The sequence below is a fragment of the Chenopodium quinoa genome, unplaced genomic scaffold (assembly GCF_001683475.1).
Source record: "Chenopodium quinoa cultivar QQ74 unplaced genomic scaffold, ASM168347v1, whole genome shotgun sequence".
Lineage (NCBI taxonomy): Eukaryota > Viridiplantae > Streptophyta > Magnoliopsida > Caryophyllales > Amaranthaceae > Chenopodium > Chenopodium quinoa.
Window position 1 is genome coordinate 735,551 of NW_018742630.1, and position 27,579 is coordinate 763,129.

Here is a 27,579-nt window from a genome sequence, read left to right on the forward strand (position 1 = left end):
TATAAAAATAAACATGCATATTCGAATAAAAAACCAAATAAAACAAGAAAATCGAAAATAAAGAAAACAAAAAAAATTCAGAAAACTCAACATACCTTTCCATGTAATTCTTCCTCTTTGTGTTTATATGGTAAAAATTGACCATGAAAACTCCAAATCTGGAATTTTTATGGTTGAATTTGACCATGATGAACACCAAATTCACTTGTTTCTCAAACGCGTAAACCAAAAGCAGGTCGAAGGCGAGTGCCGAGAAGAGAGCTCGTCCTTCATAGAACAGAGGGAGGAGGAAGAGGCGTAAAGAAAGAGAAAAAGTAAAATTGCTCCATTTGTTGCAGATCTGAAACGATTGGAGAGAGAAATTGGACTTCTACTGCTTCTCTTGTGTTAGAGAAAAGAGGGAAGATGAAAATGCAATGTAAAATTGGGGTTTGAGAAAGGAAAGAGAAAGAAAAGAGAAGAAGAGAAGCGTGAGAAAAGAAGAGAGAGAAAGGGGAAGGAAGTAAGGAGGAGAGAGAAAGGATAGAGGAGCGGCGGGAAGTTATAAGGGTATGGGTGAGTACAGTTGGACTACCTCTTATATACCCAAATGTTTTAAATTAAAAATATCCATGCTGCGACGGTTGTAAGCAGTTGCAAAACTGCGACCATTCCAACTACTGGTCGCAATTTGTACAATTTTTTACCGCTATAAGCGGCCGCAATCGGATAATTTTTATTTTGAATTATTTTAGACAAGTATATTATTAAAAAAATAATTAAAAAAATCTTATGCGACTGTTAGATTGCCCAAAAACGGTCGAAAATATGCGCCCGCTCAAGAAACGGTAGTAATATTGCGAACGCATAAAAATCGATCGCAGATTTCATATTTTGCGACCGTTTCATTGACGGTCGTAGAAAAACGGTTGCAATTTAATAGATTTCTAGTAGTGCGAAAGCTAAAGAGGATTCTATTACTTCAAATGTTTCACGAGGAATTTGAAAGAATATGGTTATATTCATCAAATGTAAATAAACTTGACCATGAATAATTCAAGAGTTCAATGAAGTACAGAATCCACTTGGCAAGATATCAAAACGTCTAGATTAGATCGAGCGATGTTTTCTTGAGCCAAGCGTGACCATCACAAAGTTATGAAATTGAAATTTTCATAAGTAACTCCACAAAGAACATAGTGTGTCTTCACGGAGACCTCGATGCCATTTAAAAATGACTCGAACAATGATGGATCACATCCCTTCCTATAAAGTTCTTAAAGATTTGCACAAAGGGCAAATGATACATTAATAAAATGTCGGAGCTACGAAAGGACACCATATTCAATTATGGATAGAATTAACTTCTAAATTTCTTTTCAAGTATATGTCTAAAACTCATAGCCTCAGTGGGAGTTCACTTGCTCAGTGAGAGCTAAGTGACTCAGTGGGAGCTCACCGGCTTAATTAACAAGAGCTAGGTGGTTTAGTAGGAGATTAATGGCTCATTAAAGGCTAAGATATCTCAAGTGGGAGCTAACTGTTTGTTTCACAACGAATTTTACCCAAAGATAATATACATGTCTATTTGTAAGCTTTCAAGTGAGACTACGGACACTACCTCCACAACCTAAATGAGAACATAATGTTTGTTTCTCTAAGTGGTGTCTTTCTGGAAAGTAACACGTTTCCAAAATGACAAGTGGGAGGAAAATGAAATCGATAACCATCGAGATTAATTATCAACAAACTAAAACTGAGAATCTCAAAAGACCTTAAAAGGGCTTCATAAGAATACATTATCAAAAATACTCTAAAGGATTTTACAGGTGCCTTAAAAGAGAATTCATTACTCACAGAACTTTTGAAAAGTAAAATCAAAGGGCTTTAGAAGCGCCTTGAAACTAAGTGTTTGATGCAATAACCCCGGATAGGTATAGAACTGACCAAAGGCTTGGATTGAATCCTATAAATTTTCTATTAAGTTAGAAATAATTCTAAGACTTACAGGCATACTATTTACTATTAGATTGTAAAGAAATAATGCTTTGTAAGATAGCAACGACAAATCAAAATTCCAAATAATGGTTAGATGCCATAAGATCCGAAATAGACTTCATGTTTGAAAATCATGTTTAAAACTTGATTAATTTGCATAAGGGGTGAAAGACCCATCAATAGCAAATACGTTTTCAAGGAGAAAACTAACAAATGTGGAAATGTATTTACATACATAGCTAATTTGGTTGAAAAGGATATAATTAAATTCACGGAGTTGATTTTAACCTACTTACCAATCGGAATGCTCAAGTCTTTTCATGGTTATTCTAGCAAAATTTCACATATGAAATATGGAAAAAAGATACCAAAAGCACCTTCCAAAAGTAGAATTTTGGAAGTTACTATGAAAATAGTCTAAGGGATTTGAAAATCTAAATAATGCTAGATTTGAAAGCAACTCCGTGTTAAACATGAATTAAAGGACTTTGAAAGACTTTCGACCCGTATGTATAAAACTAAGTAAATGTTTTACCTAAGTATGAGTTAGGCTAAATATTAAGTCATAAAAGAAAGACTCTAGTAGAGACTTTCAACCATATAACACGGAAAACAGTTTAGCAAGACTCGGTGAAACTGGATGAGCTAAAATGTAACGTGGGTGGAAAAAAGATTGAGAATTATTCTACAATTAAATCCATCATGTACGCTACGATATGGAATAGCCACACGACTTACTTTCTTAGAGCATGTGAAGTATGTATGTAGTACCAATCAACCTAAATCTATGTAATAGATTGTTAGATTATGGCCAAGAACATCCAAAGTACTTGGATAAGTATCAGGATTAGTTCTTGAATTGACTTGCGAAAACAAATACAATTTGAGAATTGATGTTGCAAGAACAAACCTTAACCAGGATTACATCCTTAACAAGGAAGTCGTTTATAAGCACGAGCTAACAATGGGTCGTAGCTTGAGAATGGTAACATGGATGTGCATCCATGTGTAATGTGCGAGAATTTATAGTAAATTTCCATGATCACAAGTAAATTAGGGTATCCCAAATCATTGTGAGTCGTTTGGTGTAAAACCCAGGCAAAGCATCATCAAGAAGTCTAATAAAATATATGATGAGAATATTGTTTCCTTAAAGGAAATAATAAAGAAGATGTTCTATGGAAAGTTCGTTGTTGAACGTTAATGATTGTAGGTTGTCAAGTTGAAGATCTCAATCATGAAAATGAGTGGGAGCCATCACTTGGACAATAATCCTAAATCACATATAATCCATGGCACTCTCAAATTCATCATCTTATTATGAAAGTGATCAGTGATGAAGATGCTAAGATTAACAAAGTAATTATAACTAAACCTATGCAATAAGTGAATGACAACATTCACAATTACACAAAAGAAATCAAGCATATTAGATATGGGTGTGATTTCTATAGATGTTTTATAAAGAGTGATACTCTTAAAACATTTGGAAAAACTATTTATCATAAGATGAACTATTCAAGTTGCTAGGGGTATGGGGGTGTTAAGCATGATCAAACATAGATGGACAATGATGAATATTATAAGTAGCATGCCATAGAATGCTAAGTTCTACTCAAACAACTCACTTTAATGCAATTGCTTAAGCAAATCAATAAACTAAGTCTCTTTCTAATTGAATCACTTTCATGCATCCAATTAGTCACTAATCAGGGCAATAGATTAAGAGTGCACAATACATAAAACTCTACTTAAACAATTCATTTTCATGCAATCATCAATGTAAAGGTGATCTTAGTCTAAACAAATCATTCTCATGCATTTAAATTAGGGAACATCAAATAATGTGCTACTAATAAACTTAAGCTATTAAAAATCTTATCTTTCATCAATTTATGGCATGATTTCAATCAAGTCATCTTCAATCATCAATATTAATACATGTTTTCAACCCCCTTCCCCTAGCTAAAAACTTAGCCTAGGAAGGAGAAACTAACCATCATAGCAGTACCAAATAAGGATTCAATAAACACAAAACTAATCATGATTGAAAACAAATAAAAATAATATCAACAAGTTCAACTAAAGTGATGTAATGAAAATAAGCAATAACAAAGCAAATAAATCTACCTAAACGAAGGGATTAGAGATTACAAAAGAGCAACTTGATTAGAGATGAAAACTTGGAACTTAGACTTTAATTGAAAAAAACTTGACCAAATGTTGAACACAATGAATAAATTTGAATAATAAGCTACTTTCTCTCTCTAAAATACTAGGTCTAAATGTTGATTGAATATATGATGATTACAAAATTGAATAAGAAGGCTATTTATATGCATCTAAAAAGTCGTAAATAAAACACCAAGGAGAGCCCTCTATTGAGTTGTCGCGCCCTCTACAAACGAGGTATGACTTTGGCCTACCTAGGAGGAAAGGCCTCTTCTGCTGCGAAGAGGCCGCGGCTTGGGAGCAAGGGAAAGTCAGCCCCAAAATGTCGCTCCAGCAGCCTACAGTGTCGCGCCCGCGAGTAATGGAGGAGAGACCTCTTCTAGGGTGTGGCTAGGCATATACTGGAAAAAGATCGTCTAAGTGCATAGCAGCATCCCGTTCTAACTTAATCATCGAAGGTGGAGCTCCCACCACCCGGAGTCTCCGTTATTTTGCTGGTACAGGCGCCACCGGACCAATCTTTGAGCTGTAACTCTCTCGAGGGACAAAAACACCCAAACAATAATTATTAATCCTAATCCCACTAATAACCTTCTATATTATTATAGAAGAACAAAATTAATCCTAACGATTTGAGGAATATTAATTAATGGGTCCTCCACTTGATCATTAGGCCGTATATAAAACTCATTTCAGAAAAAATTTAGTATTTTTGCCATAACTTCCTCATTATTCATCGGAATTGGGCTTATAATATATTGTTCGAAAACTCTTTTCGAGCCCAATCCAACAACACTATTATTGGACCCTTATCATGGACCAAACTAAACTAGACTTGACATTTTCAATAAATAGGAGTGAAAAGAAATATCTTCAAAAACAAAAAAATAAGTATTTTTATTAAAACAACCACATCACAAGAATTTTCACATTTCATCTCGTCTAATAATCAATGACGTGAAAGACATTTATCGGTTTGGTTTTTTTGGGAGACACGATCAGGTGTCTACAGAAGCCCCCACTTTGACTGTGTTTGGAGAAACATAAGTTTCGAAAATAAAATTCAAAGTAGCGATAGAGACGTAGAATGATTCAGACGTTCTACGATCCTAAATCATTCTTGTAACGTCGATACCTGCCAACTAGAGTAAATTGAACGGATAAAAGAGTTAAGAAAAACGTATCTTGCACCATCTAGTACACGTCTCTGGAGTAATCGAATTTTGTTGTTGCACACTTGTGACGACCTCCACAGTGCCTCGTGAACGCCATCTGAAGGTAACATTGTCTCGCTATCTTCATTTGTTTGTGACAATCTTCCACGATACCTCGGGAACATCGTTGAAGGTGACTATACCTTGTCATCTCGAGTGATGTGGCAGTACCTCGCCACTATAGTACCTCACCGGTATATACAATCTCGTCTATCTTCGGGATATCGTCAAAGAATGCTGCTTGTAGTCATCTTCAGTTTTGTCGTGACAATCTTCCTAGGGAAGATTATCGAAGACCATCGTTGGTTGCTCCACAGTTTGCTAGTGTTTTGCTTGAATACTTGTTGTTATTTTGTTATGATTGCTTTCTATGCTAGTTCCTCGGCGCATTTGTGATAAGCCGATACTTTGGTGCTTTTGCTTGCTTGTGAACCAATACCTCGGTGCTTGTGAGGAGCCAATACTTAGGCGCTTAAGTAAAGTGATATGATCGTTGTTGTCGGGCCGATCACTTATTGCGATTGTAATCTAGCTGACTACTAATCATGTCAATCTGCTTATAGGGCTAACTAGCGTACCAAGAAACCCAATTTGTTGAATAAGGTCCACATAACCATTTATGGGGCCTAAGGATTGCATGTTGAAGAAAGGAGAGCCTTGGTCGTTCTTGCTCGTTTCTCAATACAATATGCTCAAATTTTTTGCAAATCAAAGCTCTCGATCTCTAGTTTGCCAATCTATGTAGATTTGCTCAAACTCTTCTCGATTTGGGAGAATTTTGTGCATGTTTATATGCGGATTTTCGAAAAAATCGAAAATTTTCTTGCTTGTGTATCAAATTTCTTGCCACGAAATTGCTTGTTTATTCTTAGGAGTGTTTTGAGACTTGTTTGACTCAATTTGAAGAAGAAACGAACATTTTGCCATTGTTGGGCACCTTGAGTTTGTTAGAACAATGTGACTCGTTCTTCATGTTTTTGTCAGCTATTCATGGTCCTTCTCTCCTAGAAAGGGCAGTCGAGTGCCACTTTTCTATTTGCCTGCACTTCGCGACCTTCGAGCGGTCAGGACTTTTAACTTGGCTAGCATAGCCTATGTTGACTTCCTGCTGGGATTGCGACTCGCTTGTCGTCATCGGAGCTTTGACGAGGAGGTCACACTTTTGAGCTTTTGTAGGATAGTAGAGGTTTATTCTATTCTCCTCGACAAAAGTTTTCTTTCAACGTATAGCTTTTGCAGACATTTATGTGTTATTATAGGTGTGATTCTATGAGTATATGCCATCTTTAGCGCCAGCCAAGCCTTCGCCTTAAAGTCTCCCTATTGCTGCTCGTTGGGGTGTTTGTTATACTGACAAGACTACTACTGCCCTTATTCGAGAGCTGCTTCTCTCATTATTCATTGCTCATCATTTTTATTCATTCTTCTGAGTAGAGATTCCAACACATGAGTTAATTTTGACGTTCCTGTGCGGGTTGTTCAGTACACAGCTCAGCGGCGCTACTTCCAGGGCACGTATGACGCTGTGGTATACCTGGGCGAGAGAGTTGCGATTCATCACTCTTCGGAATCTTTTGTAGTTCCTACCCGTCCTCCACGACATATGACGGATCAGGCAAACCTTAGAGTTTATATATGTAGGTCGCCAGTTGGTACGAAGTGGCACCGTCATAGCCACCCGAACCGGAGTTATGGTTAGAGACTTTTACCACATTTGGCTCCACCACCTTACCCGTCAGAGGAGGCCGAGGTATGTTTTGCATCTTTTATTTTTTCTTTTGGTAGCCCCCAGCAAATTTTAATCGATTAGATTTATTCTTACAGGCTGCAAAAGCGGCTATGGAGTTTGTTTCTCCACCGGTGTCCACTACCTATCAGGGATCTTTCAGCCCGATTGAGGAGATGATTCCTCTAGCCCCTAAGGAGTGGTGATATGTGGAGAGGTCGATACCTCGTCACCAGACCTAGGTGCACCATCTATCATTATTTTGTTTACATGCATGTTTTTTTACTATTCCTTACTTTATTGCTTGGCAAACTTCCCGCAAGGTGATGACGAGGATGGCGAGAGGCATGGACGCCTTTCGTTATCAGCTCGTGAGGTTGAGTCACCGAGGTACCTGTCGTCGTGGGAGTGATGGCATGGAGTTTTCTTTGACTTTTACTTTATTATAGCTTCACTTATTTTTCTTGTTTTTAACTCGGTTTATTTTTCTATTTCAGCCCGTTCCTCCGTCACGTACTCATAAGAGACCCGAGGCTACGAGATAGCGAACCGGATCTGGCTTGAGGCGTCTTTTTACTTCGGTCGGGAACTAGTGTGGTTGGGCGGAGTTACATCAAAATGTGGTAGTGGAGGGTTCCGGTTCTTCTTCTGAAGGTTCATCGGGGAGGCCGACTGGCCAGGGAGGCGTGACACCGTCTCTTTTCGCGGGTGATAGGACTTACAAAGTTAGCTCGTCTTCGTAGTAGCCGCAGCAGCCCCAGCAACTGGGACTTCAGCAGGGTGAGTCTACTCTTTTGCTCCCGACCACTAGTGATCCTGAGGCTGGTGAGGGATTGACGCCGCGGACTGTGCAGTTCTTGGATACATTTAGGGGTCCTCCGCATTTGAGTCCTCCGGCGCCGTAGTTGTACCTGTACTTTTTATTTGACTTTGTAAGACTTTGCTTTATATTATTTGACACTTATATTTCATATGTTGTATATACATCCTATGATTACTATCTCTGTATTTATCTTTTTACATTTTTATTTTTCATTTTATGTGCGTGTAAGTGTGTGCAAAATTGTGATTAATTTTTGTGCATAATATTCCGTCATTTTTATTACTAATGGAGGGTATTCGACTTCCTCCCCCAAAAGAAAAAAAAATTAAGGTTGAGTAAAAATAAGCTTCAAATTAATTAAACTTAAAATTATCAATAGGGGATAAGTGTTTGAAAGAATATTGCCAATAATAAGGTTGGACAAGGCTTTGAAAAGAATTAACCGTAAAGTTAAAGGAAAAATCCGAGTCAAAGTTGGATAAAACGCGGCCAGCTTAGTCGAATAAATAGCCCATATCTAAAAGTTAACAAGAATATGCAAGCCCAGATAATTAATGAATAAGGGCGACATCTTTCTTATTTATTTAACTTTTTGTTTCTTTCATTTGAATTTTTGGCTAATTCAAGGTTAATATTAGGGCCCACAACATCAATCGATTTTTTTTTATTTTGAAACTTCAAGAAGAAATTTACTATTTTACGTAGCTTTGTTTTTGTTATAAGAAATTTTTAATCCTATCTAGATTTACTTATACTACTCTTTTAGTATTGTACTACATATTTTTTTTTTTTCTAAATATATATCATTGTATAGGATAGCTCCTGTTGAACTATCGCCCAGCCCCCAGGGTGCGCACTCACTGCCGAAAAAGCAATTAAGGAGGGCTCATCAGCCCAGTGGAGTCAGCCCGCAGGGCTGACCAGGCTGAACTCTCCACAAAAGAGATAGTACGCCTATAAATAGAGGGTAAAGTACAACGGAAAAGAGGTTAGACACTCAAGTTATTATACTTTCTACATCTCTCTAAGTACACTTTCTCTCTCTAAACACTCTCTAACTTAAGTTTCGGAGGGGGGTTCCTCGAGCCACCCCCGAGGGCAGTTTACGTGTGCTGCCTTGTGTAGGTTGTTGACGGGACCCAGCTCACCCAGCAGAACCCTTGGATCCATACCTGGAACAATTGGCGCTAGAATGGGGGGTAGGATCATCTAACTTGAGGTTCACCAACTGAGCTAGGGACTAGTTAGCTAACCACCATGGCAGGAGAAGAAACTATACCGACACCCATGTCCAAAGCTAATGATACCAACCAAACACCACAAAAAACACCCTCAGTAACCCTCGATCCAAAAGGATCCAGTGGAAATCCCAAATCGACCATCTCTCAGAAATCCAACCCGATCGGATCGACATCGGCTACAGTTAAAGCAGCGTCGAAACCAGTCGATCCGGCAGGATCCAGTTCCATTTTCAAATACGGAATGCCGTTAATAGGTGTGAACAATGAGCTCATTGTTTCAGCATCTGTAACCCAGAAACCGCAGCCCGTAAATATGCCAGCCATCCTGCAGAACCTCTCTAAGTGCAGTAAGGAGCAGCTGGCAGCAATGACGGCGGTCCTTACCAATATGGGTAAGGGGGCGAATCCGTCACCGACAACGACAATTGCGGAGCCCGCAACAAAGAAGTCGGCTTCCTCAGCCCTCACCCCTGAGCAAAAGGAGCTCATTCAGCTGGGGAAGACGGTATTGGAGTTGGAAGCTCGTAATCTGAATCGAGAATGGAGCGTGGAGGAAATAACTCCGGCTCAGGTCAGCCCTGAGAAGCGGGTCCCCCGCAGCAGGTCGCCAGCCTTAGAGTGGGGACCCAGCCCGGAGAGAGACAAACGAGCGTGAATCCAGGTTGTTTCAAATGATTCCCCATTTTTCCGGGAGATTCTGGAAGAACCAATGGAAAAGATACAGATGCCGAGCTGCAGGTAAAACGGAACCACAACACCCAAAAGCCACATATCAGCTTTTGAGAACAACATGGTACTTTATACTAGGACGGACTCAGTCTGGTGTAAGGCGTTCCCGCCGACCCTGGAGGGGCTAGCGGCGGAGTGGTATGGAGCTATTCCCAAATGTTCCGTATACTCGTATAACCAGCTAAAGAGAATGTTCATGGAGCATTTCATAACCCTAGTAGACCGAACTTAAATGACAACCGAGCTGATATCATTAGTTCAAGGGAAAGACGAGCCCTTGAGGGAGTTTATCACCAGATTCAACAAAGAGGCAACAACCATCCTATATATGAGTCAAGAGGTAGCACTACTAGCAATGCAAAGTGGCTTACTACCAGGCTCACCATTCAGAGCGTATATGGGGCGTAAGAGCCTCAAAACACTTGCTGAAGCGCTAGGTAAAACACACGAGTTCATCAAAGCAGACAAGACTGATAGAGCAATGCTGAGTAGGAAGGCACCAGGTGACTCAGTTAAGCGGGCAGAGGTCACCCGGTCAGAGAACACACCCAGGGTAGACTAGCCGAGAAGGGCCGAGCAAAGTCGTAGAGAAGCGAACAGAGCAGTAGGGGTGAGAAGGTCAGATCCAAAGAGAGGGCCAAGGCCTGGGAGGTTCAACCAATATACCCCGCTAACCCATTCAAGGTCTCATATATTCAGCATGAATAAAGCTGATTATAAGTGGCAGAGACCCCCAAGGATGGTTAATAGGAACCGTGACATCAGCAAGTGGTGTGACTTCCACAAAGACCATGGCCACACCACTTAGGAATGCACACACTTAAAGGATAACATAGAAAATTTAGTTAGGAGAGGGTACCTGAATCAGTTTAAGCAGCGCGATGACCCTCCCAGAAGGAGGGACGAGGATAGAACAGGTCGCGTTGACCGCAGAGGAGTTCATAGGGGTCCCGCTAGAGACGGAGACAGAGATGGCAAGCCACAAGGCAGGGTATATGTGATCAGTGGGGGTCTAGTGCATGGAGGAACAGTTAATAGAGCACGGGCTGACCTGCGGGCGATGATACATCAAATAAACGACAATGTGAGGCGTAGATGGCCACCTTTTCCCCCACAGCCACGAGCCACGTTTGACGAGTATGACTAGAAGGGCATAATTTACCCTCATTATGATCCACTGGTAGTGACAATGAGAATTGCAAACTGGGAAGTGGATAGGATATTGATAGATGGAGGCAGCTCAACCAACATCATATACATCAGCGCGTTCAACGAGCTAAAGTTGGACAAGAAGGATCTGAAAAGGGTGAGTTACGAAGTCACCGGGTTTAATGGATCAGGGCTAACTCCGGAAGGCATAATCGAGCTTTTAGTCCGGGTGGGTGAGAAATCAAGAAGGCATGATGTTCGACCAGAATTCCTTGTGATAAACTCTCCTTCACCCTACAATGTGATCATGGGAAGACCACTCATCCACAAGATAGGCGGAGTGGTATCCACCTATCACCTTTCCATGGCCTACACAACTAATGAGGGACGGTCAACAAAGCTCAGAGGAAGTCAGAAGACAGCTCAATAATGTTACATAACTGCCCTAAAGCAGCCCGCAAAAACTAGACAACAGCCTGGCTCAGAGAGAAGGCCCCCTGAGCAGCCTGAGATGAAGTCAAGGAAAAGGAAGCGTGAAGAATATCACAAGGAAAAGGATAAACAGAATTTAGCAATGGAAAACTTCGAGCCTGCAAAAGAGGAGATGGCTAGACCACTTCCCAGTGGGGATCATGTCACAGTCGAGCTCAAAGAAGGTGACCCATCGAGAACGGTGAAAATTGGGAAAGACATTGATCCAGGAGTAGGGGTACACCTCGTAGAGCTGCTAAGGAAGAACAAGGATATTTTTGCATTTCCCGCAGATGAGATGCCCGGAATTGACCCTGCAGTCATGGTACACAGGCTAAATGTGAAGGAGGATATTAAGCAAGTTAGGCATAAAAAGCGAAGCTTCTCCACGGAGAAAAATCATGCAATCCAGGAGGAGGTGGAGAAACTCTTAGAGGCAGGATTCATTGAACCTTGTGACTACCCAGAGTGGTTAGCCAACGTGGTCATGGTGAAGAAAGAAAATGTTAAGTGGAGAATGTGTGTTGATTTCACAAATCTAAATAAGGCATGCCCAAAAGACTGTTACCCGCAGCCACGGATCGATCAGCTGGTAGACTCAACCAGCGGGCACGCCTTGCTAAGCTTCATGGACTCCTTCTCAGGGTACCATCAAATCATCCTATATGAACCAGACCAGCAGAAAACCGCATTCATCAGCGAAGGGGGAGTGTACTATTACATAGTTATGCCCTTCGGGCTGAAGAATGCTGGGGCAACCTTTTAGAAGGCAATGGATAGAGTATTCCTACACTTGAAGGGTAGAAATGTTGAAGTATACATTGACAACTCAATTGTTAAGAACGTCACGCAGGCAGGGCATATCATGGATTAGGAAGAAACATTTTCCACCCTGAACAAGTATAAAATAAAACTCAACCCGAAGAAAAGTGTCTTTGGAGTGAGCTTAGGAAAGTTCTTGGGTTTTCTGATTAGCGAGAGAGGGATAGACGCAAATCCAGAAAAGGTCGAAGCAGTCCTAAGCCTGCCTGAGCCTAAGTGCGTCAAGGATATCATGCGGTTGACGGGCAGAATGGCCGCGCTGACCAGGTTCATCAGCAAGTCAGCGGATAAGGCTCTGCCGTTCTATCAGATACAAAAAGGGAACAAAGAATTTAAGTGGGGAGCCAAAGAAAAAGCAACCTTTGAGGGTATAAAGGAGCATTTGACTAAGCTCCCAACAATAATCAGCCCGGAGATGAGGGAAAAGTTGCAATAGTACATCTCTACGTCAATACAGACAATCGCAGCCATTCTGCTGGTGGAAAGACAAAAGCAGCAGAGGCTAATATACTTCGTGAGCCATGTACTGACTAAGGCAGAACAAAGGTACCTATTGGTAGAGAAGCTGGCCTTCGCAGTGGTCACCACAGCAAGGAAACTAAAACCATATTTTGACGCGCATGTAATAAAAATCCTCACAAATCACCCACTGTAAAAAGCGTTACTAAAAATGGATGTATCAGGCAGACTCCTAAAGTGGACAATTGAACTTTCTGAGTACAAATTCGAGGTCAAACCTAGGGCAGCCATCAAGGCACAAGCCTTAGCGGACTTCATAGTGGAAGCCTCCTATGAGGAGAAAGAGGATGATATTGGGGTCTGGAAGGTGGAAGTAGATGGATCCTCAGTCTAAACGGGAAGTGGAGCAGGAGTCATAATAAAATCTCCAGAGGGAAATGTATTCGAGTACGCCATAAAGTTCAAGTTTAAAGCATCAAACAACGAAGCAGAGTACGAAGCAGCGCTGTCAAGCTTGCGTATGAGCATCGCAAAGGGAGCCTGCAAAGTACATCTGCAAATTGATTCTCAGCTCGTCGCCAGCCCATTGTAGGGAGCGTACGAGATTAGAGAAGCCCCATGTTGAAATATGTAACTAAAGTAAAGGAGCTGGCAGCTTAGCTAGTCCACTTTCAGATAGACTTAGTTCCTAGAGCAGGAAATACCCAAGCTGACGCTTTATCTAAGTTAGCGAGTTCCATATTACAAAGCCTCACAAGGACAGTGATGGTTGAAGTCCTAGAGGAAAGCAGTATTACCGAAAAGGAGCAGGTAAACTGCATTGGACAGTAGAGGGCTTGGTTTTTAGACATTCTGGCGTACAAAGTTCATGGCTCGCTGCCCGATGACGAAGTACAAGCTAAGTAGGTGAAGAAGGACGCCAATTGGTATGTGGTGATGAATGGGGAGCTCAACAAGAAAGGCTTCTCAAAACCACTGCTGAGGTGCATTCTAGAGTGGGAGCAGGAAGGCATTATGGAAGAAGCCCACTCGGGAATATGCGCTAACCACATTGGGGGAAAGGCATTGGGAGTAGAAGTCCTCAGAAGGGGGGCATACTGGCCAACTCTCACTCAAGACGCGCTAGCATATGTAAAAAAAATGCGACAAGTGTCAAAAGTATTCACCAGTTATAAACCAACCAGCAAATGATCTAACTCCAATCCTCAGCCCGATCCCGTTTACTCAATGGGGAATGCACATATTGGGACCTTTAACAATTGGGTCTGTGGGTAGGAAGTATCTCATCGTGGTAGTAGATTACTTTACAAAGTTGATAGAAGTTGAACCCACTAAGTACATAAAGGCAGTCCAAGTAAGGACATTCATATGGAAAAACATCATCACCAGATTCTGTGTGGCACATTGCATAGTCTTTGATCATGGATGTCAGTTCGACTGTGACACCATCAAGGACTACCAGGAGGACATGGGAACCAAGTATGCAAGTGCCTCAGTCTGCCATCCGTAGAATAATGGCCAGGCAGAAGCAGCAAACAAGCTGATCCTAACAACCTTGCAAATGAAGCTGGAGGAATACAAAGGTGATGGGTGTCATAAATGGCACCCATTTGATGAGAATTTAGGTTGTTTTTATCCTCTTTTCATAGCTTTCTTTCTTAATAAATGCTTAGTTTTATACTTTGTTGCTTAGTTTTACCTTTCCACTCTTATTTTGTAGCTTTTGTGCATTTCGTTGGTTTTCTAGCCTTTTCTACTTTATTTGCTCTATTTCCGTGGTTGTAGGTATTGTACGAGGTTTAGGTCTTGATATTGTTGATCTACTAAGGTGGAGAAAGCCTTTGGAGCAAGCTCACGTCATTTTGAAAGCTCAAGATGCAACAAAATTGAAATTCCAAGTCTTAGCTCTTGCGCTCTCATGCCGTGCTACCATGAAGAATTGGTGAACCCACTAATCTAGAGCTTAAGTTACTGCCACTCCTAGTGTTCATCATCATCATAGTCGCGCAACCTTAGCGAACGCACGAAGCCGTGAGAATTTCGAAGAAACCCGGAGAAGCGCGGGCGCGCAGAGCTCGGGTGCGGGCGCACCACCCCTTGGCGCGGGCGCACCACTGGGTGGCGCGGGTGCACCTCCCCATGGTGCGGGCGCGCAACCCTGGGTATTTGTTGCTTGGTTTTTGGTGTTTTCGCGCCTCTATAAATATCTTTGTAACCTGATTTTTGGGGCAATTTTTGAATAAGTTTCATATTAGATTTTGATCATATTCTTAGCTTAGTTGAGAGCTTCTCTCTCTAGTTTTAGGGTTAGTTTTAGGAGTAGATTTTAGAGAGAGAAAGTGAGGAATTTCAATGGTGATTGAGAGATTGAAGATTCAATGGTGACAATTGTATTGGAAATCTTCTCTATTATCAATGAGCATTTCTAAACTCTATCTCATTTATTGTTTTGTTTAATATTCATGTTTGTTTGATTTGTTTTGATTGGATTTTGATCTTTAATCTTTGATTAGGGTAATTATTCTTCTTTGAGAGTTGATTCTTGTTTTCTATAGTTGTTTGTTAATTTGATGATGTTGCTAGAGTAGTTTTCTTGCTAGGGTGATGGTGAAGCTTACATGATGTGATGGATTGATGTAAATTGGAGGATAATTGATGGAGTTGATGATGTGATTAAATTGGTTGATTGATTATGTGCATGTGTGTGTTAGATTTAGGCTTGATCACCCTAGTTGTTCACACTAGATTGCATTGTAGGTTTACATTGATACGGACCAATGATTTGTGGCTTGCATTTAACAATTGAGGTATCTTGTGACGTTCCTAGCTAGATTTTATCGTAGTTGACGCTAATTAGACCTTTAGGAAAATAGCTTGATATGCTCTTTTGGTTGCATAATTGGTTTTCCCTCGCATCACTCGACTTAGTCAACTTCCTATCCCAATTTGCTATGTTCATTGCTATTATATGTGAATCCTAATCCCTAGCACTTTATTTGTTCGGTTTCTTCGTTTAAGTAGTTGTTAATGTCACCTTTTATCCTTAGACTTCGACCTAGTTTAGGCACATAATTGAAAGCACTTAGACATTACAGTTCCTTTGGGTTCGACCCTTGACTTACCTCTAAACTTGTATTTAGGTTTGTTAAGTGTTTATAAATTTTGTTTGGCTTAGGGAGGATTAGTCCAACGACCTAGTTCACCCCATGTTAAAAGGCTTATGGGCAGACCTAGTCCCAGAGATCCTGTGGGCAAACAGAACCACTGAGAAGGAGTCCACTGGTAAAAGCCCTTTCACCCTAGCCTATGGGGCTGATGTAGTCGTCCTAGTGGAAGTGCAAATTCCCAGCCTGAGGATACAGCACTATGAGCAACAAGGAAACGAAAAGCGCATGTTGGAAGAGCTAGACTACCTGCCAGAAGTAAGGCTAAAAGTAGCTCTCAAGCTGGCAGCCAAGAAGAGCAGGATTTCTAAAGCTTTCAACAAGAGGGTCAAGCATAGAGAGCTCCTGCCTAGAGATTTAGTCCTTAGAAGGACATCATCAGTGGGAAGAGGAAATCAGCATGGAAAGTTGTAAGCAAACTAGGAAGGCCCTTTCATCATTCACGAGTAGGTTGGACCAGGAGCATTCCTCCTTCCAGATCAAGAAGGTCAAGTCTTAAGAAACAGTTTCAATGCTGATGTGTTAAAGAAATATTTTGTTTAAATAGCCTGAGAAAAAAAAACAAATATAGTTATTTCAAGTTTGATAAACCTTTATTCAGTTCATGTTATGTTAATTAAGGCATTTGAGCCATTTTTATTCAATGAAATACAAGCCTCTGCGTGAGGAGTATGTTGCGTAAATCTGTTTAATATTTTATGCCCCAGCATCATATGCTAACATGCAGAAGTCAAAGAGAAATATAAAGTGTTAGAGGCAAGAAACACTCTAGCACAAAGTGGCAAAGTACCGTTAAAAAAATAAGTTAAAGCATCCCCCCTAAAACCTCACCTCACCTGCTCAAAGCAAAACAGGGCACCACCTCAAGGACGCCTGAGGGGGGAGGCCTAGCACGTTCAGCTTGAGCATGAGAGAAAAGGGGAAACAAAGAAGATGAGATACATGGGCAACACTAAGGTTCTTTTAGTCACACTTAGCCCACCTCTTTGAGGGGGAGAGGAAAGGAGGAGAAAAACATACAGTAAGCCCTTACGAAAAGAAGTAAGCAGGCACAAAATGACAAGTAGCAGCATAAACAAGCTGAACGACATAAACAAGTCACATCATAAAAAAGCTGAATGACCGAAATAAGTCACAGAAAAACATGCTGAATGACATAAAGGGAGCAGGTAAAAAAGCTGATCGACACAAATAAGTCTCAGCAAGGCAGATTAAATAACGCGCTATCGAATAAACTAATCAGCATGCAAACCAGTCTCTACAAAAATCAAGTAGAGCACATAGTGCACAAGCATCCAAAGCAAGCAGGACAGGAAGAGCAAAGCTCACCAGAGCTCCTGCTAAGCACAGCAGGGAGAAGGAGAGCAAAAGAGCCCTCAGCAACCAAATCAAGAACTCAGTGAAGCCCAACCTACAAGGTTTCACCGAATACAACAAAGAGACTGTTGTGCTAGGGTCTAGGTAAAGCTGAACCCCTGCCCACCAAGGCAGAGTAAACATTCAGCAAGTTAATTACAACATATGCAACACTAAGCCCTCGTCCACCAAGACAAGGAAACACTCAGCGAATATAGTTGGAAAAATATAAAGTTAAGTCAAGCTAGAAGGTCTAGCAACAAAAGATAAAATGTTCAGCAGAAACACAGAGAAATATAATCTTTGGCGGCTATACACCCCAAAGATGGCAACAAAAACTACTTGGTTAATATAGATCTGGGTGAGGGGAACTCAGAAGAACCACTAGAGTAGGAGGGTGACAGCTGCCATAGCCTTTATTGGTCACCAGCCAAAGACTCCACTCCAATAGCCGCAACAACATCAGGGCAGAGAGGAACCTCCAAGTTCAAAACAGCGTGGTCAGGAACCTTGCAGCTAATAACATGAGGATGATTAGCAGGGAAATCAAATGCGTCAGCCTCTCTCGCAACCTCAACCTTAGCCCAAAAAGCGTTGAAACAAGCCTGTTGCTCCTCACCCTCACCATATAAGCTGCTTACGCACCGAGCTGCAGCCTCCCATCGACCATCATGGCGATCAGCCAACAACTTAGCAAAAGTAGGGGAGAGCACGAAGGCTTTGAGTTCCTCCTTCCTGGCAGCTTCAAGCTCAGAAGTGTGCGCAGCTTGCAAATCTGCAACCTCTGCCTTTAACGTTTGCACCCTGGCTTGAGAGGTCTTCAGTTGCTCCTCGCAGCTCTTCAACTTGGTCTGAGTGAGTTGAAATTCTCCCAACTGGAGCTGCAGGGCGTCCGCCCTCTCCCTCAGTGAGTCACCTCACTAGGAATAGCACCCTTTCAGCCTTAGCTTGCTGAACCTCCAAATTCTTATGAGAGAGAGTTATCCCCTAATTCTGACACTCCTTCTCCACTGACAGTAGAGCATTGGATAAATCTCCCACATACATAACAAGATGCAAGGAAGGAAGAGGGAAGGAGGAGTGAGCCAAAGAAAAAGTTAACTAAAAATAAAAGTAAAACAAGACAATAACAACAGAGCAAGCAGAGAAGAAAAGAAAAGCTAAAATGAAAAAGAGAAAGACCAAAAGCAGAAACTAACCTTCCGCAAGTCATGGCAGGCCGTAGTAGCTGGGAGGCTGACTGAGCTGCGCGTAGAATCAGCAGGAAGACGAACCCCTTGAGTCAAGCGGTACCCCAAGGTACCACCTTTCTAAGGTTCGTCCACAAACAAAGACTCATCAGCCCTCACATTAATCAGGGGCCGAAAGGGAGCATTCTCAGCTCTAGCAGGGAATAGTATTGCGCGGAGATGGACATCAATGGGAACCTTGGAAAACTCAATAGCCCCAATAGGGCGGAAAGTTCTTCTAGCAGAAAGTGAGGTAGCAGACAAAGGACTCTCAAAAGCATCACTCAAGAATTGGTGAACACAATAGTTAAGTTCACTGGAATTCTGTGTGTCCATCCCCCCATCAGGATTCCAACCTGGAAGCCCGGTGTTGGCGGATGTAGATGCAAGAGGATCAAGACCAGGAGAGGTGCGAGCCTTTTTTGCTTTCGGCTCATCTCCAGCAGGGGCAGAGGACATTGGATCATCCTCCAAGTCGATAATTGGACGATCCTGCTGGTGAGAACCCCCTGCCTGGGAGAGCCCACCCCTTGAAGCACTTCGAAGCCGCCCTCTCAGCCCGTAGGGATGCGGCGGAAATCTAAGAAGCTCCATGACAGTCTCGTCAGGGAGCTAAAAGTCACTGGCTGCAGCAGAAGGGACATCATTATCCTTCGCAGCAATAGCATCATCAACAGAAGAAGGAAATAGCAAAACATGCTCAGCAGAAGAAATGGGTTTTTCACCCACAACAGCAGTCTCGGCCCCCTCAGAGGGAGACTGGAGAACACTATCACCAAAATCATCGGCAGTAGCTTTTGGATCATCATAAGCTTGATCACGTTTTCTTTTGGCAGAAGAAGTCTGAGGTGCCACCAGGCCGGAAGGCGCAATAGACCGCTTCTCAGGGGAAGCATCAGGCGCCACTAACGCCTCAGATTCTAAGGCCACCCTTCGAGGAGTACGCCGAGTCTCACACCTACTCCCAACAGTAGAGGACGAAGGCTCAGCCTCAGCACGACTGGACCCAACACGCTCACTAGTTGCTGCTGTGCCAACGACAGCCCGCAGCTCAGCAGGAGCTAGACGCACTTCACCCTTCAGAGAGTCCGCAAACACCTCCAGCGTGTCAAAAAGATGAGGAGGATTCTCAGGGGTAGCAGTCAAAGGGTCTTTCCAATTATCATCCAGCACAAGCATACGTTTGTCCAACTTAACTTAGCCTGAAAAGTAAAAGGGCAGAAAAGTCAAGTAAAAAACAAAGAGAGAGACGAGGAAGAAAAAGAAAGGACGGAAAGTGGAAAACTTACCAGACTCATGCGTACGGCACAAACGCATAGCAGAGAGCTGCTCGTTTCCCACAATATAGATGGAGTTGGGCAGCTAGACCTTGGGGAACATAGAATCACCAGTCCCCGCTCCCTACAGAGCCTCAAAAGTTTCTGCCTCACGGGCAGGCTCAGAAGGGGAGACTGTGATTCCATCCATGTTGGTGCGGATCTCTCTGAAGTTGCGCGGGGCAGCAAAATTGGAAGGCACCTTCACCTAGAAAAATTTACCAGTCCAGTCCCTGAAGCGGCCAAGTTTTTGATAGGACAAGACCCTCCTCTCCTTGGGAGAAACATAATACCACCCTGACTCAGTCCCAGAAGAAGACCTCTTCAGGCTCATCAGAGACTTGAACAAGTGCAGGGACTCATGATACCTTTAAAATCTTAAAAACCACAGCAAGCAAATCAAAGTGTGAAGGGAAGCAGGATGCACCAGAGATATACAACTATTGAAGTCACGTAGCAACTTCTCCAGGGTAGGGTCCAGGGGGAACCTCAAGCCCAAATCCAGCCGTTAAGCGAACACATCAATGTGACCACCAGGAGGAGCTGATAGCTTCGCACCGTCAGTAGGGAGAACCAGCTCGTAACCTTCCCCGAAACTATAGAATTTCTGCCCAACAGCAGCCAGATCCAGCCTCTTAGCATCCTTACGCCAGCTGGAGTTCAACACACAATTTTTGGGCCCATAACATTTGTCATCCAGAAAAAACTCACTTCTGCCCTCCTCTACGGGCTCCACAACGTAAGTGGGCTTACAGTTATTATAGGAGTGGTCAGCAGGAGACTCAGTCATCCTTCCCGATTGAACAGCTGGAGAAAGAGACGGTGATGGAGTCTTAGTGTTGCCACCTCGCACTACATAATGATCAAACCGATGCACGTCAGCCATGTCATCAAGCCAAGCAGGGGGATTAGCCTTGACAGCGTCAGCAAACATTCTATGGGGAATGGGGCTGAACATGGGGAATGAGGCTAACAAGAGACACGCCAGGGGGATTAGCCTTGACAGCGTCAGCAAACATTATATGGCGCATTGCGCGCATCCTCAAACGGGTGAGATGGGATAAAGGAATCCCATCAAGCATGAGCACCTGCTCGCAATAAGGATCGTAGAAATCAGGACGGGGTTTGCGCTGGAAAGGGAAAAAAGCACTACCCTCAGCGGGATGACTACTGCCTGACCCAAACGCAGCAGAAGGAGTCGCAGCAGTACCTATCCCGCTAGCAGCGGGGGGAAAGTCAGAAGGCATAACAGTTTGTACAAGAATAGGAGAAGAAGATGGAGAAACAGGGGAAGTGTGCGCAGGGCGCTCACCTGAAAGAGAGGATCGGGAAGAAGAATCCGATCCAGTGGCCGTTTAAGGTTCACTCATGTTCTGACTATTAGAAGCGTTCAGACATTATGAAATCTACAAAGAAATACAAGCCCAAAAAGAGAAGAAAAGGCAATAGGGCACCAGAAAATCAAAAGATCACTTTAGGAAACAAGAACAACGAAGGAATAAGAAGAAAAAATCAAGAATGCAATTACAACAACAACAAGGAGAAAAATTTGAAGAACGATTGTTGGGAAGAATCAAAAGATACAATTTTGTGACGGAAAAAGGCTAAAAAAAGCCAAATTGGGTAAATACATATGACAAAAGGTACAAAGTAAGTACCTTTAGGAGAAAAAGTTGCAGAAGAAACAGAATACAACAACAATGGCGATCGCAAGAACCCGAACAAGATGAAGTTCAAAACTGCAACCAAGAAAGGCAAAAGAAAAACAAATCAGTGAAGTGTAGGAGCAAAAACAGGGAAAATGAAGCAAAATAAGGGCGAGAGAGACAAGAACTTACCACAACAATCGAAGAACACAAGCGTTTGATGGAGTGAAATGAAGAGCAAAAATTTTGAAATGATAAAAATGGAGAAAGGGAGATGAAAAATTGGACAAGTAAAAGAAGTGAATGTAAAAGGGGACAGTGAATTTAATGTGGAGTAAAGAGACGGTTGGGCACAAAGCAAAACCAAACTGCCATGTCACTTCAGTAAAAGCAAAACTTACGGCCTGGATCATTGACACGTGTCCCACTCATGCAAACACTGTTCCCGCAAAAAAAAAAACCAAGATAATAAAAGTAAAAATAATAAGAATACGCACTTCAGCAGGAGTGATTGAAAATCCTCTCCGTAAGCTCGTCACTTCTCAGACTTCAGCGGGAGGGATTGAAAATCCTCTCCGCAAGCTCGTCATTTCTCAAACTTCAGCGGAAGTGATTGAAAATCCTCTCCGCAAGCTCGTCATTTCTCAGACTTCAGTGGGAGTGATCGAAAATCCTCTCCGCAAGCTCGACATTTCTCAGACTTCAGCAGGAGTGCTCGAAATCCCTCTTCGCGAGCTTGCCATTTCTAAGACTTGCGCTGTGGGATTCTGGTGGTTTGACTTCTTTACTGTAGACTACTTGGGCTCTCTATTCTTTGAAGTTGAGTCGTTTCTTGGTTCGAGCTTTGGTGGAATTCTTTAGGGACACCACCAACATGTTTCATTTTCCTTGGGGTGACATGACTGTCACTCCCCTTGAGTTCTCTATCATTACCGGATTGGAATTCCCGTCAGCTGCATTTCCTTTTGGTAGCGATACTACCCTTTTCTCTCCTGAAGTAGAGGAGCTACTAGGTCCTATCATTATTCAGGCCCGTGGTGAGTCTCGATCGTTACAGTTGAGTAGTCGATCCATTTGTCGGACTTTGCTAGTAGAGGATTTTCGTAATGATGCGACCACCTCAAAGCAGCGGTTGCGCATCTTCGTTTTGATTCTTTTGTCATGGTCCTTCTCTCCTGAAAAGGGCAGTCGAGTGCTACTTTGCTATTTGCCTGCTCTTCGCGACCTTCGAGCGGTCGAGATTTTAAACTAGCCTATCTTAGCCTATGCTGACTTCCTGCTGGGATTGCGACTCGCTTGCCGTCATCGGAGCTTTGACGAGGAGGTCACACTTTTTAGCTTTTAGAGGATCGTAGAGGTATATTCTATTCCCCTTGACAAAAGTTTTCTTTAAACGTATAGCTTTTGCCGACATATCCGTGTTATTACAGGTGTGATTCTATGAGTATATGTCATCTTAAGCGCCAGCCAAGCCTTCGCCTTGAAGTCTCCCTATTGCTGCTAGTTGGGGTGTTTGTTATAATGACAAGACTACTACTACCCTTATTCGAGAGCTGCTTCTCTCATTATTCATTGCACAACATTTTTATTCATTCTTCTGAGTAAAGATTCCAACTCATGAGTGTTCATTTTGCAGGGACCTGAGGTCCACTTCCACCCATGAGCTGATTTTGACATTCATGCGCGGGTTGTTCAGTACACAGCTCAGCGGCGCTACTTTCAAGGACACGTATGACGCTGTGGTATACCTAGGCGAGATAGTTGTGATTCATCACTCTTCGGAATCTTTTGTGGTTTCTACCCGTCCTTCACGGCATATGACGGATCAGGAAAACCTTAGAGTTTATATGGGTAGGTCACCAGTTGGTATGAAGTGGCACCGTCATAGCCACCCGAACCGGAGTTAGTGTTAGAGACTTTTACCACGGTTGGATCTACCACCTTACCCATCAGAGGAGGCGGAGGTATGTTTTGCATCTTTTATTTTTTCTTTTGGTAGCCCCCAGCAAATTTTCATCGATTAGATTTATTCTTACAGGCTGCAGCGGCGGCTACGAAGTTTTTTCCTCCACTAGTGTCCACTACCTATCAGGGATATTTCGGCCCGATTGAGTAGATGATTCCTCTAGCCCCTAAGAAGTGGCGATATGTGGAGAGGTCGATACCTCGTCACTAGACCTAGGTGCACCATCTATCATTATTTTTATTTCATGCATGTTTTTTTTACTGTTCCTGACTTTATTGCTTGGCAGTTTTCCCGCAAGGTGATGATGAGGATGGCGAGAGGCATGGACGCCTTTCTTTATTAGCTCGTAAGGTTGAATCACCGAGCTACCTGTCGTCGTGGGAGTGATGGCATGGAGTTTTCTTTGACTTTTACTTTATTATAGATTTACTTATTTTTCTTGTTTTTGACTCGGTTTATTTTTCTATTTCAGCCCGTTCCTCCGTCACGTACTCATACGAGACCTGAGGTTAGGAGATAGCGATCTGGATCTGGCTTAAGGCGTCTTTGTATTTCGGTCGGGAACTAGGGTGGTTGGGCGGAGTTACATCAAAATGTGGTAGTGGAGGGTTCCGGTTCTTCTTTTAAAGGTTCATCGGGGAGGCCGGCTGGCTAGGGAGGTGTGACACCGTCTCCTTTCGCGGGTGGCGGGACGTACGAGGTTGGCTTGTCTTCGTAGTAGCCGCACCAGCCCCAGCAACTGGGACTTCAGCATGGTGAGCCTACTCTTTTGCTCCCGACCACTAGTGATCCTGAGGCTGGTGAGGGATTGACACCGCGGACTGTGCAGTTCTTGGATACATTTAGGGGTCCTCCGTATTTGTGTCCTCTGGCGTCGTAGTTGTACCTGTACTTTTTATTTGACTTTGTAGGACTTTGCTTTATATTATTTGACACTTAATTTAGATATGTTGTATATACATCCTATGATTACTATCTCTGTATTTATCTTTTTACATTTTTATTTTTTATTTTATGTGCGTGTAAGTGTGTGGAAAATTGTGATTAATTTTTGCGCAAAATATTCCGTCATTTTTATTACTAATGGAGGGTATCCGACTTCCTCCCCAAAAGAAAAAAAAAATTAAGGTTGACTACAAATAAGCTTCAAATTAATTAAACTTAAAATTATAATAGGGGATAAGTGTTTGAAAGAATATTGCCAATAATAAGGTTGGACAAGGCTTTGAAAAGAATTAACCGTAAAGTCAAAGGACAAATCCGAGTCAAAGTCGGATAAAACGCGGCCAGTTTAGTCGAATAAATAGCCCATATTTAAAAGTTAACAAGAATATGCAAGCCCAGATAATTAGTGAATAAGGGCGACATCTTTCTTATTTATTTAACTTTTTGTTTATTTCATTTGAATTTTTGGCATTTCAATAATTTAAGGTTAAAATTAGGGCCCACAACATCAATCGATTTTTTTTATTTTGATACTTCATGAGAAATTTACTATTTTACGTAGCTTTGTTTTTGTTATAAGAAATTTTTAATCCTATCTAGCTTTGTTTATACTACTCTTTTAGTATTATACTACATAATTTTTTTTTCTTTTTCTAAATATCATTGTATAGGATAGCTCCCGCTGAACTATCGCCCAGCCACCAGGGTGCGCACTCACTGCCGTAAAAGCAATTAAGGAGGGCTCATCAGCCCGGTGGAGTCAGCCTGCAAGGCTGATCAGCTCTCCACGAAGGAGATGATACGCCTATAAATAGAGGGTAAAGTACAACGGAAAAGAGGTTAGACACTCAAGTTATTATACTTTCTACATCTCACTAAGTACACTTTGTCTCTCTAAACACTCTCTAACTTAAGCTTCGGAGGGGGCTTCCTCAAGCCACCCCCGAGGGCAGTTTAAGTGTGCTGCCTTGTGTAGGTTGTTGACGGGATCCAGCTCACCTAGCAGAACCCTTGGATCCATACCTGGAACAATCATGTTTAACACTATTAAGTTAAGTTTTATAGACTATTTTAGTGTGTCATATTTAATTTATTTCACAAACTATATAACATACCTAAGTATCTTAAATGAAATTATAAGAGATAATAAAATGTAACAACTCTAAGAAAGTCCTAAAAAGAAAAAAAAAATTACTTTCAATTACACATATTTGACGTTGTAAGTATACATTTATGATGTTTTTAAGTTTACGACATTGTAAATATAATATTTTAATTTTTTCGCCCCCCTAAATAATTTTTTTCTAGATTTGGCCCTGAGTTTGAAGAAGGTTTCATCATAGATTTCTCTAGAGAAAAGTCTCACCTTAAGAGTTAAGAGAACGATCGGTTTTTCATCTCTCTTAAACTAGAGAAAACCTCTAGTTCTTGTCATATATTTAAGCTTTCATTTAGAGAGTTTCTTTCAAGAAGGAACATTATCCTCTTAAATGTTATATGTAAAATGAGTTATTTTTCTATTAAAAATTAAAGCTTCATAATAAACACAATAGAGATTGTTTAATTAGAGACTATGGTTTACGGTAGGAAACGAATTAGATATGTGATGTGCCTTATCTAAGGAAGACGGGGATGGGGTTAGCTAAAATGGTAAAGCTAGAAGCTCAAAACCATAGAGGTTTCATTGTCAAATAAGTTCATCTATTGGTCAAAACTCTCTATTTCGAATTAAAATTTCGAAGCATGTATGGTGAAATATTAAACTTTAATGTTAATTTATTTTGATATGTAACTAGTAGAGTAGTAATAACTAGTATCACTGATAAGTGTCATTTATGAAACATTTTAGGGTGTTTTCTCCCTTTGTTTTAGGTTTATTTTGGTCTTTCTTTGTTATTTCTAGTCCTTTTAGTCTTGTTTTTATTAATATTGGCTTAGTTTATGTTTTTAGGCCTTAGTTGTGAATAATGCACTTTTTGCTCGATTTCTAGCTTGATTTGCGTGCTTTTCTATGTGATCTTTAACTCTTTTCTCTCTTGGTCTATTTGTATAGGTACTTGGCACTTTCCTCGATTTTGAATGATGACCCGAGGGAAGGCCAGAAAATTACATTAGAAATAGCCTTGAAGCTAAAAAGGAGCAAAGAACCAAGCAAGAGCAAAAGGAGCAAAGAACAAAGCAAGAAAGCAGCCACTATGGTGGAATCTACTGTGATATGATGGCAGTTGCCGTGAAATGGTGGGAACTGCCGTACTGTTAAATGATGGTCCCTTTTGTTGTACGGCGAGCTCGACCATGGCGCGACATACCTGCCTTTGCGCGGCATCTTAGTTTTCTCCACCGCGGGCACGGTGCTTCGATTTTCCAGATTTTCACTTCGACCAATAGATTTCCCAAAGATACCTCTCTGCGAGCACGGATGTGGCCGCCGCAGGCCCGGTGTTCTGTGTTTTTCACAACAATTAAACTACGATTTTCCTCCTTTTTCTTTTTGTAATATAAATAGGATGACTGCTTTAGACTTTATTAAGCAAGTTTTTACATTTTCTCTTTTTTTTTTGTAAGGATTAATTAGGTTTAGATTAGGATTTTCTATCTCTAGTTTATGATTAGTTTTAGAGAGAGAAAGCTTGGATTTAAATGGAGATTTGAAAGTTTGAAGAAGCAACTTTGTGGATTCTCTTCTCAATTATTCAATGAGTTTTTCTAAATTTCTCTCACCTTTAATACTTTTTTTAATTCTTTTTTTTGCTTAATTCTTTTTTATTTAAGTAGTTAATTAGTTTAATTGTTTTATTCTTGATTTAATTCTTATTTTACCTTGTTTTCCATCTTCTTCTTTATTATGATTGCTTAGAATTTGTTCTAGGGAAATGAATGAAGGTTATGTTGATGAATTGAATGGTTGATTGTGATTAGTATGCAATTTATTCTTAATTATTGTGTATGGATATGATGATGCTTACATGGATTAGAATTGTTTTAGCTAATTGATTCTAGGTTCTTAATTGTGCTTTCAATCAATTGTATGCGGAAGTGAGTTGGTTGAGAGTCTAGATTCTTCCATGCCTATGCTAGGCTAGTTGCACGGGAATAAATTATCCTATTAGGATATGAGCATGCTTAATTGCGCGGGAGTGAGTTGAATGCGTTAATTGTTCCTAATTGAGATCA